Source organism: Ceratina calcarata, unplaced genomic scaffold (assembly GCF_001652005.2).
Source record: "Ceratina calcarata isolate Rehan_Ccalc_2016 unplaced genomic scaffold, ASM165200v1 scaffold197.2, whole genome shotgun sequence".
In the NCBI taxonomy this organism is placed as follows: domain Eukaryota; kingdom Metazoa; phylum Arthropoda; class Insecta; order Hymenoptera; family Apidae; genus Ceratina; species Ceratina calcarata.
The window spans coordinates 14,777-27,820 of NW_017141271.1; positions in this window are offsets into that span (position 1 = coordinate 14,777).

The following is a 13,044-nucleotide window of genomic DNA, read 5'->3' on the forward strand; positions in this document are numbered from 1 at the left end:
ATAATAATTTTCTTTAATCAATGTTACTGGGGATTCGAACCACTCTTAAAAAAGGATAACGTTACAGCAACCAGCTACTTAGGGTATAATAGTTGGGTTGAGGCACGTCTACCATAAAAATATAAATGATGTCGAATCGTGACAATTTCTATATGAAATCAGCATTAATTTATGCATTTTTTATTTTTCACGACCAAACTACGCAACGAAAAGATCTGAAAAGATTCTCTAATTTCGAGTACCGTCTTACGAACATGTGCGAATTTTTTCAGATTTCTGGCTAAACCTTTATTAAGAGAAATATGGCAAAACCGCTAAATCTGATTAACCCCCATAAGTACCCTCCGGATTGAGACAGAGGGTTGAAAATTGGCACAAGACGTTTGCTTTGGACACTCTATCGAATGGCTTATTGCAAGTTGAATTTCCTTCAAGAGCACATTTTACCATCTTATCCGGCTTTTTATTTCTTCATTGTTATTGCAACCTGCAACTTAAAAAACATTTTCCGTTGTAGTAGATTCCCTCTGCCCCATTCAATGTGCATACATCGACTATGTAAATTGTCGAATAAACAAAAAAAAGTGAAGTGCCTGGGTTTCGAACACACGGAGCTTCGAAGGCTCCGAGCCGAGCCTGGAAGACTTCGAACCTCGAGGAGAGGAGACCGTGATTTTCAGATGCGCTCGATTCACGCAATCAGCACCGAAGTTTCCGACCTTCTTTCCGAAGATGTCCGAAGACGGCCGAATTTAAAATTCGCTTCACTGACGCATCAGCACGCACACAAATTTCATCCACTCGGCTAAAAGTGTCGATTTAAGACGCGGCCGCGGACCGATGTTTATAATAAAAAATTATTGAATAAATGTCGAATTTCATATTAAATCTGTCTTGCGTTTAATTTCATTACCCTGTGTACTTCCTGACCTGCGGTTCTGCGAGTAAAATTTGTATTTTTATATAATCAAGTTACATATTGTTAAATTAGTAGAAACATCTCCCGACTTGACATAATTAACATATATGGGAAAATGGATTTGCACGACTTTCAAAATGAACGGTCCATCTGTATTTCAGCGAACTTGCTCGTCCGTCCAAGCTATTGCGGCTATCACTCGAGCGAACGATTCCCATTCGACATATATATATATATTCCTATATCCCATCTTCATACTGCCTGGTACTGCCTATAATGTGTATATGCTACGGTGGACCTGGCCCTGATTCTAGCTTTTAGATTTCTCCTACAAAGTTTGTGCTACATGCTAAAGGTGGACCATCTTCCCCAGTTGGCCGCAAGGTGCAGCACTAGTATGGGGCACGCCAAAACGGCTCCATGAGCACTCTCAGTTTCTTTCTGATTATAATTAGAGCATATACTGCTGGAGGCAGCATGCCGTGCTCGGAAAGTCTGGTCAGTGTCACTAGATTTAAGGGTACATGCTGTCTCTCTAACTCCGTACGCGATTGGCTGTGTGAGTGATGTGTGTGAGAGAGATAGCATGTACCCTTAGATCTAGTCAGATCTAGTAACACTGACCACACTTTCCAAGCACGGCATGCGGCCTCCAGTAGTATATGCTCTAAGGGAATATACTGCTTTTGCCGATGTGTATGGCTGTTGTCAAGGTTTCGAGATCTGTCTCTGTACGATGGCAACTTCTCTCGTATGTTGCCGGCACGCGAATACCGCACGCGGATTGGTTCCTCGGAGGAGGTTGTAAAGCTCCTCGTACCGATGTGGTTCGTGGATACTCGCGTCCCGATGCTTTCATAAATTAATTTAGAAGTATCTAGTTTACTTGGGTTCCTGTACGTTTGTACCCAAAGCGCTTTTATCGAATGTTTGTTTTTGGATGTCGAAAGTTCGCGACGTATTCTCTCGACGAAGTGAATGACTCGTAGTCATCAGGTCTTCGAGTCCCTTTTGAAACGTTGAGGACCACTCTGACTGGTCATTCGGAATCGTTGACTTTCCAATCAGCGTGGTTCTTGGGGTTTTGAAACCACCCTCTCACTTCGTTTTTACCGAGACGCAAAGAGAGGGTGGGGACGATCGCGCGTACGTGAGAAGTCCCAAGTCCGGTAACACTGGGGTTTTCCCTTCAGGTAGGCCCTCGAAGGCTAAAAAAAAGGATTACCCTTACCGCTCGCTAAATTACCCTTCAGGAAGCGCCGAATTTATGACAGGATCGGAGCTATTGAGGACGACACGAAACTAAAATTTGAACTCTATTGTATAAAAAAGATAAATGAATATTGCCGGTGATTTAAAAAATGCTTGAAACTCAAAAATAGCTATTCGTAGAAGACTCGTCATAAATTCCCGTTAGGACTCCTCGCGTATGGTGTTCCGTTTGCGACGGAACAATCTCTAATTCATTGATTACTTAATGATAGAAATTTGTTCTGTAATGATATTCTTTTGTTAGTCTAATTGTATAACTCGAAATTTTCCTCTCGCATGTGCTGTAACATTTCTAGGTTTGAGTTTCCTACTACGGTTTTGATAATCTTAGTTAGATTCGCGATTATCTGGCTTATATCGTTTTGGTTTTTGAATAGGGTGTCCATGTTTTCATTTATTAACTTTAGGTCGTCGTCGTCTAAAGTTCCGAATAGCGATTTCGAGATACTACCGATTACATTAATCAATCCGCGCTCTTTCCTGTTTCTATGCCCTAATAATACTCGTAAGTTATCTTTGGATTATCTTACTGTTAGCAGTCGCTTACGGAGGACGGAAATCTCGAAATTTTGGTTGGTACTGTTACTGAGATATTTATTTGTGTCGTCCAAGAGTTGGGTGATATAGTTGTATTGTTTCTCTACGAAGTCAATCTATTTCCGTGTACCTTCGCAATATGAATGTCGTCCAGTTTGATGGTATAAGTAGGAGGGGAGGTGTTTAGGCTAAGGTATGGTCCAAGCCACTCGGGCTCCAGTTTATTCTTCCTAACGTTATCATTGTGTAGGAATACGTGGTCTCTTATGTTGAATACGAGCTGTGTACAGATGATATTTTGGTTAGTTCGATGTTGCGTCCTTTCTTTCGTCCTTCCCAAATTACTTCGGGCTCTGTTGATGTACGCGTTGTGTCGTTGTTTCCAGCGTCTGATTTCGTCCTGGGATAGTAGTGGTGTACTCGCTATTGTCGACGGAAGATTCGCTTTATGACCGAAAGTCAATTCGAAAGGCGTGTACCCGGTCGATTCATGTACCGCGGTATTAATACCCATGCAGACGACCTGTAAGTTGTCGTCCCATTCGTTGTTCTTATCGCGCATACAAGTTCGAATCAGGTTCAGTATTGTGCCATGTGTTCTCTCTAAGCTTCTAAGATTGGGGGTGAAATGCAGTCGTTCTTACGTGTTTTATTTGGAATTGGGATTCAAACTCCTGCATTAATTTGCTAACGAAGTTTGAACCCTGATCGGTAAGTACGTGTTTCGGTGCAGAGAATACATATATGTAATGGCGCAAGAGTTCGTCTATGATTGTTGACGAGCTGATCTCCTTTAACGGGATCAGTAACAGGTACTTGGTCAGTACATCTTGGATGGAAAGAATGTATTTACTGCCTCTATTGGTAGGAGTTAGTGGTCCGAGTATGTCCATCGCGATTTTGTCGTTAGGTTCATGCGGTGTGTCGGGGATGACCGCGGATGCTTTGCCTCGAATTCTAATCAATTTTTCCTTCGGACACGATTCACAGCTTTTTACAAAATCTATTATGTCCTTTTCCATGTTGATCCAAATAGCCTTTTCCTGCACTCTTTTCAGCATTTTTGTTTCTCCGAAATGTTGTGCGGCATTGCTATTGTGACTCTTTTTTATTAATTCTAGACGTTCCTCTCGACTCAATTCTGTTTGACTTTCCGAAAATACAAGTTCGGTTTGATCCGAATATCGGTACCCCAAGTAGCTAAGGATTTGGCGCAGTTCCAGAAGTTCCGTTAATCTCATGGGTTCCGGTAGGTAAAATTTTAATACTGAGCGACGTTGTTCTATTGTGGTTTGAATGATTCTATCTAGTTTTAATAGCCATTTCATTAGGTCGTATGTGTATTATGTCACCTGTACTATTATATGCTATAGACTGTTAAGCTAACTGTTAAGTTCTGCCACCTCAAGTTCGCCTTCTGTATCTACATATAGTTTCTTAGTCTCGAGCTAGCGCTTGTCCAGTGCACATGTTTGTCCCAAGCACGACTGTATTTTCTTTAGTACAATAAAGCTTTGTAAGTAAAGTACAAAGGGCCTAGCTGGATAAGGGGGTCAAATGTGCCCTTGAGCCGAATGAAGCGCCGTTTGCGCCATTCGATAGCTTATCAAAAAAGAAACATTCGCTCCAATTTTTAGTCCTATATCTCGACCAGGGGGGTAGTAAAAGGGAAAATTCGAAAAAACAGTTTTTTTAGGTTTTTCCTTATTTAACGCCTCGCGAAAAATCTGAGAAAATTCTGACATGTTCGTAGTGTAAGTGGACATGTCCGAGAATTTTTTCAGATTTTTCCCTTGCAAAATGTAGCCGTGAAAAATAAAAAAGTGGTTTTTGTTTGTTTTACGTGGAGAAATCTTCAGAAGATTTGGTATTTGCAGTCAATAATAGACAATGACCATGACGCGGAAAAAACCAGGGAATACGGTCAATTGTCCTTTTTTCTCACCCTCGATCTGGTGTTAAGTATACCGAGGAGATTATACTTTCTCCTCGATGTTAAGGATTAAGTCATAAACAGAAATAAATCGGAGAACATAGTTGTTTCCCTTCCTCGATCTGTTGTTAAGGATACCGAGTTTATAGTTCCTTCTCGATGTTAAGGATTAAGTCATAAACAGAAATAAATCGGAGAACATAGTTGTTTCCCTTCCTCGATCTGTTGTTAAGTATACCGAGGAGATTACAGTTCCTTCTCGATGTTAAGGATTAAGTCGTAAAAGGGTACAAAGCGGAGAACACAGGCATGGAGTCTTCGCCGCCGTCGCTGTTGGAAACCTTTCTTCCGTCTCGGCACTTGAACATGGGACAATTTCGTTTATTTTCACTTTATCGTTGTTGAAATTATGTCCATCGTTACTGAAAATGTTTAGAAACATATAATANAACGAAAAGAGCAACAAAAAAAGAAAAGCCAGAGATTCGCAGAAAATCGTTCCGAAACTAGCAAGAAACCACAGCTCCATGAGTGAAAAATCATCCACAAGCACAACAAGCAATACAGTTCAAAATTACCAACTACCAACGACTGATCTTCAAGAGATAATTGAAGAACTCAAAACGCAGAACGCAATTCTCGCTGAAGAAAATATAAAACAAAAAGAGATAATTAATTCTCTAACAACAAGAATTAATATAATCGAAAACAACTGCACCCAGCCAAATAATTATAATTCACCTCCGGCCCGAAGAAAATCCTCATTAATAACTGAAGACAGCGACAAAATACACCACCCCGCAATAAATGAAAGAATCTGTTCCACCGAAACTACAAAGAAGACCACAACAACAAAAGCAACCGCACAACCACTCACCGAAAATCGGCCTCATGAGGAACAACCACCGATGAAGACCACCAAACCACCACCAATAATAATTCAAGACTTCAGCGCACAAGAAACAATTAAATTAATACTAACTAGTGGTAAGAAAATTATACAAAACTTTCGCACCAAAACTTCTCCCAACAACAAGCACACGCTATACATCGAAAATCCGACCGACTACAACACAATCATAGACATACTTAAACAAAACAATTTTAATTTCTTTACATACACTCCCAAATACGATAAATCGCAAATATGGCTCCTCAAATACTTAGATGGAGATTTTGATCCAAACGAAATTCTGACAGCGCTCAATGAACTAAATGTACCAGATCTAGAATTCATAAAAATTAACAGATACCGAACCAAAAAATCAACCCTTGAAAATAAAAATCTCCCTATGTATATAGTTCACCTATCTCCAAGCAGCAAAACCATCAATTTACAAAAAATTAATAAACTCCTCCACCAAACCATAAAATGGGAAAAAATCAGAAACAAAGAAACTACACAGTGTTGGAAATGTCAAAGATTAGGACACTCTTCATCTAACTGCAATCTAGAATTTAGATGCGTAAAATGTGCACTAACACACGAAGTAGGCAAATGCAAAATCACAGGCAATCAATCTGATCCAAATTCACTCAAATGCGCACTATGCGGCAATAACGGCCACCCAGCATCATACAGAGGTTGTCCATCTGCCAAAGCACACAAACAAGCTATAATATTAAGTCAGGCCAAACAGCAAGAAATAAATTTGAAAAAAATTGAAAAAATACAGAGACAAATCATCCCAGGGATATCCTATAGTCAAGCCACAAAAAAAGAAAATCAACCTCCAGGCCCACCTCTTCAATATCAGCACAAAAACATTCAAGCATTACCCCAAAACGATACCACCTCCCCACATCTTCCACCACAAACGCCACAATTCATACAAAGATCGAACATGCCTATAGACCAGCACCTTAATTACCCCCTCCCTACTCAGTCACATCACATTCCTGACAACACCATAGCCGATATTTTAAAAGATATAAAAAATCAAATCCTCCTACTAAGCCAGGCCGTCCAGGTAAATACAATGAACATAAACTCATTACTAGAGAAGAACTTCGTAGCCTCAAAATCGACCAATGCTTAACACACCGCGAATACAAAGCCAAAATAGAATGATTAACTTAATAGCACTGAATATCAACTCATTGATTTCCAATCAGAAAAGATACAGCCTACTACAATTAATCAAGAAACACAATCCTGATTGTTTGCTCCTTGGAGAGACCAAACTCACCCCTCAACACTCAATTAGCTACAAAAATTACACTATCCATAGATCAGACAGGCAAGGAGCCATACAAGGAGGAGGTACTGCCATTTTAATCAAAAATCACATTAAGCACCACAGAGTATTTATTCCAGCCCTGAATAACGCCAAAGCCCTAGAAACAACAATATTAAAACTAAACCTCCCTAACAATACTATCCTCTTCATTATCTCAGCCTACGCCCAAGGAAACTATAAAAAAGAATTTCTGCCGGAATTAGAATCTATATTATCTTACATTAGATCAACGAGTATCAATGCATACTTCATATTAGCAGGAGACCTAAATGCTCGCCACTATTCCTGGAAAAACAAAGTAAATAACCCCAGAGGAGTTGCACTTAAAAACTGGTTAGACGCAAACAATATTAAATACAACGTTAATATACTAGGTTCTCACCTCCCCACATACGCAGCAGGCAAATCATTCCTGGACTTAGTTTTACACGACCCCAGAATCGAATTCCACAATCTAATCGGGAATAAAATCAAAACCCTCTCCTTTGACAGTGACCATGACGCTCTAAAATTCAGCATCAGTATTCCTAATCTCTCTTCCTTCGAATCAACCCTTCCGGAAGCCAAATATAATTTTGAAAAAACAAATTGGAAACGCTTTAATAAAACAGCCGTAGAAGCAGTAAAGAACATCAAAATACCCAATAACAGAAACCTTTCAAATGAAGAAATTGATAAAAGTCTAAATGAACTAGAAACAGCAATAAAACAGACAATGGATAAGTCAGTTCCTAAATACAAGCAATTCAACTCTTCAGAATCATATATCACCGTAAAAATAAAAAAACTACAGAAGAAAAAAAAGGCGATCATCTCCCTCATAAACAAATATAGATCCTCTACTTACTCACACCACAGTAATATGCTAGATTTGCTTAATGGCTTGCTAAAAGAAATAAAAAGAAAAATTGACACAGAATTCCGCATATCCACGAATGCCTTCTGGACCAATAAAATCAAACAAATTGCAGTAAACAGTTATCCAAACCCCTTCCAACAAATTAATAGAATATTTAGGAAAAAAGAGCAGTCCTCCATAGCATCTCTAAAAATCAACCTAGACGACAAAGATCTCCTAGACTCCGCAAACATAAATACAACTGAATACCCGCATAACAGAGATAACACCATCCAAATTATTGACCCAACCACCAAATTAAATATATTAGGAGCTCACTTTGAAAGAGTCCATTCAAATAATATCAATCTTGGTAACCCGCACCTTAACGCCCTAGTACATCACAAGGTACAAAATCTTAAAATTAAGTTCGCGGAAGAGTTAAAAGAGAACAAAACAATAACCACATTTTCTACCCTCATCCCAGCCCATTATCCCCCTGCCTCATCAACTACAAGTCTTCTGACAAACGTAAGCAAAATTAAACAACTACTAAAAACCACTAATAACAAGAAATCCGCTGGCTTAGACAATATTCCTAACATAATCCTTAAAAAGCTTCCCTTCACATACATTTACTCCTACACCATTCTCTTTAATAATGCAATAAACAACGGTTACTTCCCTAAAGCCTGGAAAACTGCTAAAATGATAGCACTAAAAAAAAGAAACAAAGATAGCTCTAATCCGGCAAGCTATAGACCTATAAGCCTTCTACCTAACATCAGTAAACTCTTCGAAAAAATAGTACACAAAACATTGATAACCCACACTAATAATCATAAAATCCTTTCCCCCCTGCAATTTGGCTTTAGAAGCAAAACGTCTACTATACACGCAATTAACAAAATCACATCTGACATTAACACAGCATTAAACAAAAATAACTGCGTAGGGGCTTGTCTAATTGACTTAGAGAAGGCATTCGACACAGTTTGGCTCGACGGTCTCCTTTATAAACTAAATAAACTCAAATTCCCTCACCCCATAATAAAAATGATTTGGAGCATGACGTATGACAAAAAATTCATCATAGTAGACGGACCAACAAGATCCTCAAAAACTTTTAAAATTGTAAACGGACTCCAACAAGGTACAGTCAATTCCCCACTCCTTTTCAACCTCTATACAGCAGCCCTACTTCACCTATTCAATCTTAACCAAGACAATAGTAACAAAAAAGGGCTAGCCTTCGCAGATGATCTATTAATATATTATGAAGACCCCAAACCCACCACAATTCAAAGCGAACTCCAAGATCTATTCGAAAAAATTAACACGTACTTCCTCAACTGGAAACTAAAAATTAATACACAAAAATGCGAAACCATCCTCTTCAGACCACCACTTAGAAATGCTAATTATAACACCAAACACAACTGGAAAAAATTCCACTTAAAAGAAAATAGAAATTCGCAACTACTAATACCACACAAACAATCAGTTAAATACCTAGGTGTAACTCTAGACGACCAACTAAAATACAACCTCCATATAGATTATCAACTTACAAAAGCAAGACAAGCATTCAACGCACTTTCCAAATTATTTTATTCTGACAATCTCAATAAAAAATGCAAATTACTTTGTTATTCACTCTTAATCCGACCAATAATTACATATGCCTGCCCAATCTGGTACAACATACCAAACTATAAAATGGAAAAAATTAGAATCTTCGAAAGGCATTGTCTCAGAGCATGTCTAAGAATGCACAGAACAAAAGAATCCATGTACAAAAAACATTTCAAAAATAAAACCCTCCTAAACGCGGCGAATATTTCAAGAATAGATATACAGATAATAAAAAACTGCAGAAACTATTATGCGAAAATAAAAAATAACCCGACAACCCTAGAGCTAATAAATAAATTACACGCTGACCTCCCTTATATCGCCAAGGCCTTAAAATCAGGGTTCATAAATGCGGAAATGTTTCCCTTCCTAGATGCCAATGGGCTAATCTTCAACACCAACAATATCCCTATCATATACCATACCCCAAGAGGTAAGAACCCCAAAGCCATAAGCTACCTGCATCAAAATACACAAGCTACATCAGCCAGCACCGCAATAAAATACTGTATTCAACTACCCGAAAAAGATATAAAATCTCCAAAAAATCCCAACAATAAATACTGGTGGTTTGAACCTCTCAGCACACCCCAGCTAAAAGACATACCTAACCCATCGATCCCATAGCGCTTAACCCTACGATTTTAGAGGAAATAACTACCTGAATCCTTATAACCGCAATAAACACATACACTTGTACAATTAAGTTTCTCTTAGTTTAGTTTAGCTAGCTCTTAAGTTGTACAAATTGTAAATAATATATAGTCTAAGCTTAGTTGTAATTAGATTTAGTCTCCAAAACCAAAAATTGCGCTGTTTTTCATTATAGTGCGAAAACTTTGGGCGCCTAGTTCTGTCAGAACTACACTATTAAGATACATAACACAGGCAATAAAGCAAATTGTGATACCAATTAATAATTAAGTTGCGAGCGCTCCGAAGAGCCATAAACTTTAAAATTATCATAATTGTTACTTTTTCATGCGTTATTTGTAACTCAATGTATATTATCAATTGCACTAAATAAATANGACTTAATCCTTAACATCGAGAAGGAACTGTAATCTCCTCGGTATACTTAACAACAGATCGAGGAAGGGAAACAACTATGTTCTCCGATTTATTTCTGTTTATGACTTAATCCTTAACATCGAGAAGGAACTGTAATCTCCTCGGTATACTTAACAACAGATCGAGGAAGGGAAACAACTATGTTCTCCGATTTATTTCTGTTTATGACTTAATCCTTAACATCGAGAAGGAACTATAAACTCGGTATCCTTAACAACAGATCGAGGAAGGGAAACAACTATGTTCTCCGATTTATTTCTGTTTATGACTTAATCCTTAACATCGAGGAGAAAGTATAATCTCCTCGGTATACTTAACACCAGATCGAGGGTGAGAAAAAAGGACAATTGACCGTATTCCCTGGTTTTTTCCGCGTCATGGTCATTGTCTATTATTGACTGCAAATACCAAATCTTCTGAAGATTTCTCCACGTAAAACAAACAAAAACCACTTTTTTATTTTTCACGGCTACATTTTGCAAGGGAAAAATCTGAAAAAATTCTCGGACATGTCCACTTACACTACGAACATGTCAGAATTTTCTCAGATTTTTCGCGAGGCGTTAAATAAGGAAAAACCTAAAAAAACTGTTTTTTCGAATTTTCCCTTTTACTACCCCCCTGGTCGAGATATAGGACTAAAAATTGGAGCGAATGTTTCTTTTTTGATAAGCTATCGAATGGCGCAAACAGCGCTTCATTCGGCTCAAGGGCACATTTGACCCCCTTATCCAGCTAGGCCCTTTGCTTTGCCAAATTCCTTTAACCATCATAGTATAGTCCTAGCATGTCTCTATGCAAGGGTTTCCAAACTTTGCCAACGGGATTAGGTCGAGTCGGTAACATATAAGTGGGGTCGGGATTCTGTTTCCAATTTTCGTATTCGGTCGCGAGTTGCGCGTGTTCTAATTCGTCTATATTAACGTCCGTATTTGAATTCGTAACTATGTCGGTTTCGGGTTCGTCTCCTGGAAGTAAGAGAAACATGCGGGATAGACCATCTGTTGCTATATTTTCTTTGCCCTTAGTGTAATCGATTTCGTAGTCGTATTCCTCCATTCGTAATCGCCAACGCAATAATCTGGATGAAGGATCTTTTACGTTAAATAGCCATTTCAGGGCTTGGTGGCCGGTCAGAATTTTAAATTTCTTTCCTAGCAGGTATTGTCGTAAACGCTTTATAGCCCACACGAGAGCTAATAATTCTTTCTCGGTGATAGTATAATTATTTTCGGCTTTGTTTAGCGTTCTACTAATATAGCAACAAGGGTGTCCTTCTTGGGATAGGATCGCTCCGAGCCCAGAGTTGAAGGCGTCTATCAGCGTAAAAGGTTTATTGAAATCTGGATATTTGAGGATAGGGGATTCGCAAAGTTTTTCTTTCAGTATGTCAAAGGATTTTTGTTGTGCGTCCCACCAGTGGAACAGGGTGTCCTTTCCTGTGAGATCTCTCAGGGGTTTGACGATTTTCGCGAATTTTAACGAATTTTCGATAGTACCAGGCAATTCGTAGGAAGAACCGCACGTTCTTTTCGGATTTTGGAGTAGGGAATTTTTTAACGGCTTTTATCTTATCGGGGTTTGGCTTTACTCCGTCTGCTGTTACGACATGTCCTAAATATTCTAGTTCGGGCTTGAGGAATTTGCATTTATCGGGTTGGAGTTGGAGTCTTAGATTTCTAATTCGTTGAAACACGGTGGCTAGATTTCGATTGTGCTCCTCTAGGGTAGTGCCAAATATGACTATGTCGTCTAGAGATACGAAACAAATTTTTCCAATGAGTCCTCACAAAGCATTGTCCATCATGCGTTGGAAGATAGCTGGGGCGTTTTTTAAGCCAAATGGCATTCTACGGTATTGGAAGTGTTCCTGTGGTGTACTAAACGTGGTGTATTTCTTTGACCCTTAGTCCATGGTTATTTGATGAAAGCCAGAACTCAGATCTAAGACGGAAAAGAATTTAGATTTTCCTAAGTGATCTAGAATTTTTTCTATTGCTGGTAGGAGATAGGTATCTTGGTCTGTTTTCTGGTTTAATCGCCTGAAGTCTATTATTAGTCTCCATTTCCGTTTCTCTGTTTCGTCTAATTTCTTTGGAACTATCCATATCGAGGAGTTATAAGGCGAGTCGGATTCTTCTATGATCCTTTGACTCAACATTTGCTTAATTTGTCTGTCGATTTCGTCTTTGTGCACTTCGGGAGGTGGGTATGATTTTACGTCAATTGGTTTCTGGGTTTTAAGGTCGATTACGTGTTTAGTAAAATTTGTACAAGGCAAGGGTTCGCCTTCGTACGACAATATATCGCTGTACGAGATTATTATTTTCTCTAAACCCGGTTTTAGGATTAGGTCCATATGCTGTAAATTTATCTTGTTTTTTAGGATTTCGATTCGTTTTGGCAAGGCGAGATTTAAATTATTAACTGGGTACGTGAGTAGCTCGTCGGTGGGGTTGCAAAGGTGGACTAGGTGGACACGGTCGTTAATGGAGATCTTCGCGGTGCACGAATTATTTGGCGGGATAAAGTTCTCGGTTTCGTATTCTACGGTCCGTCCGTCTAAAGTCACTTTGTCGTTAGAAATGCTATAGTCGTA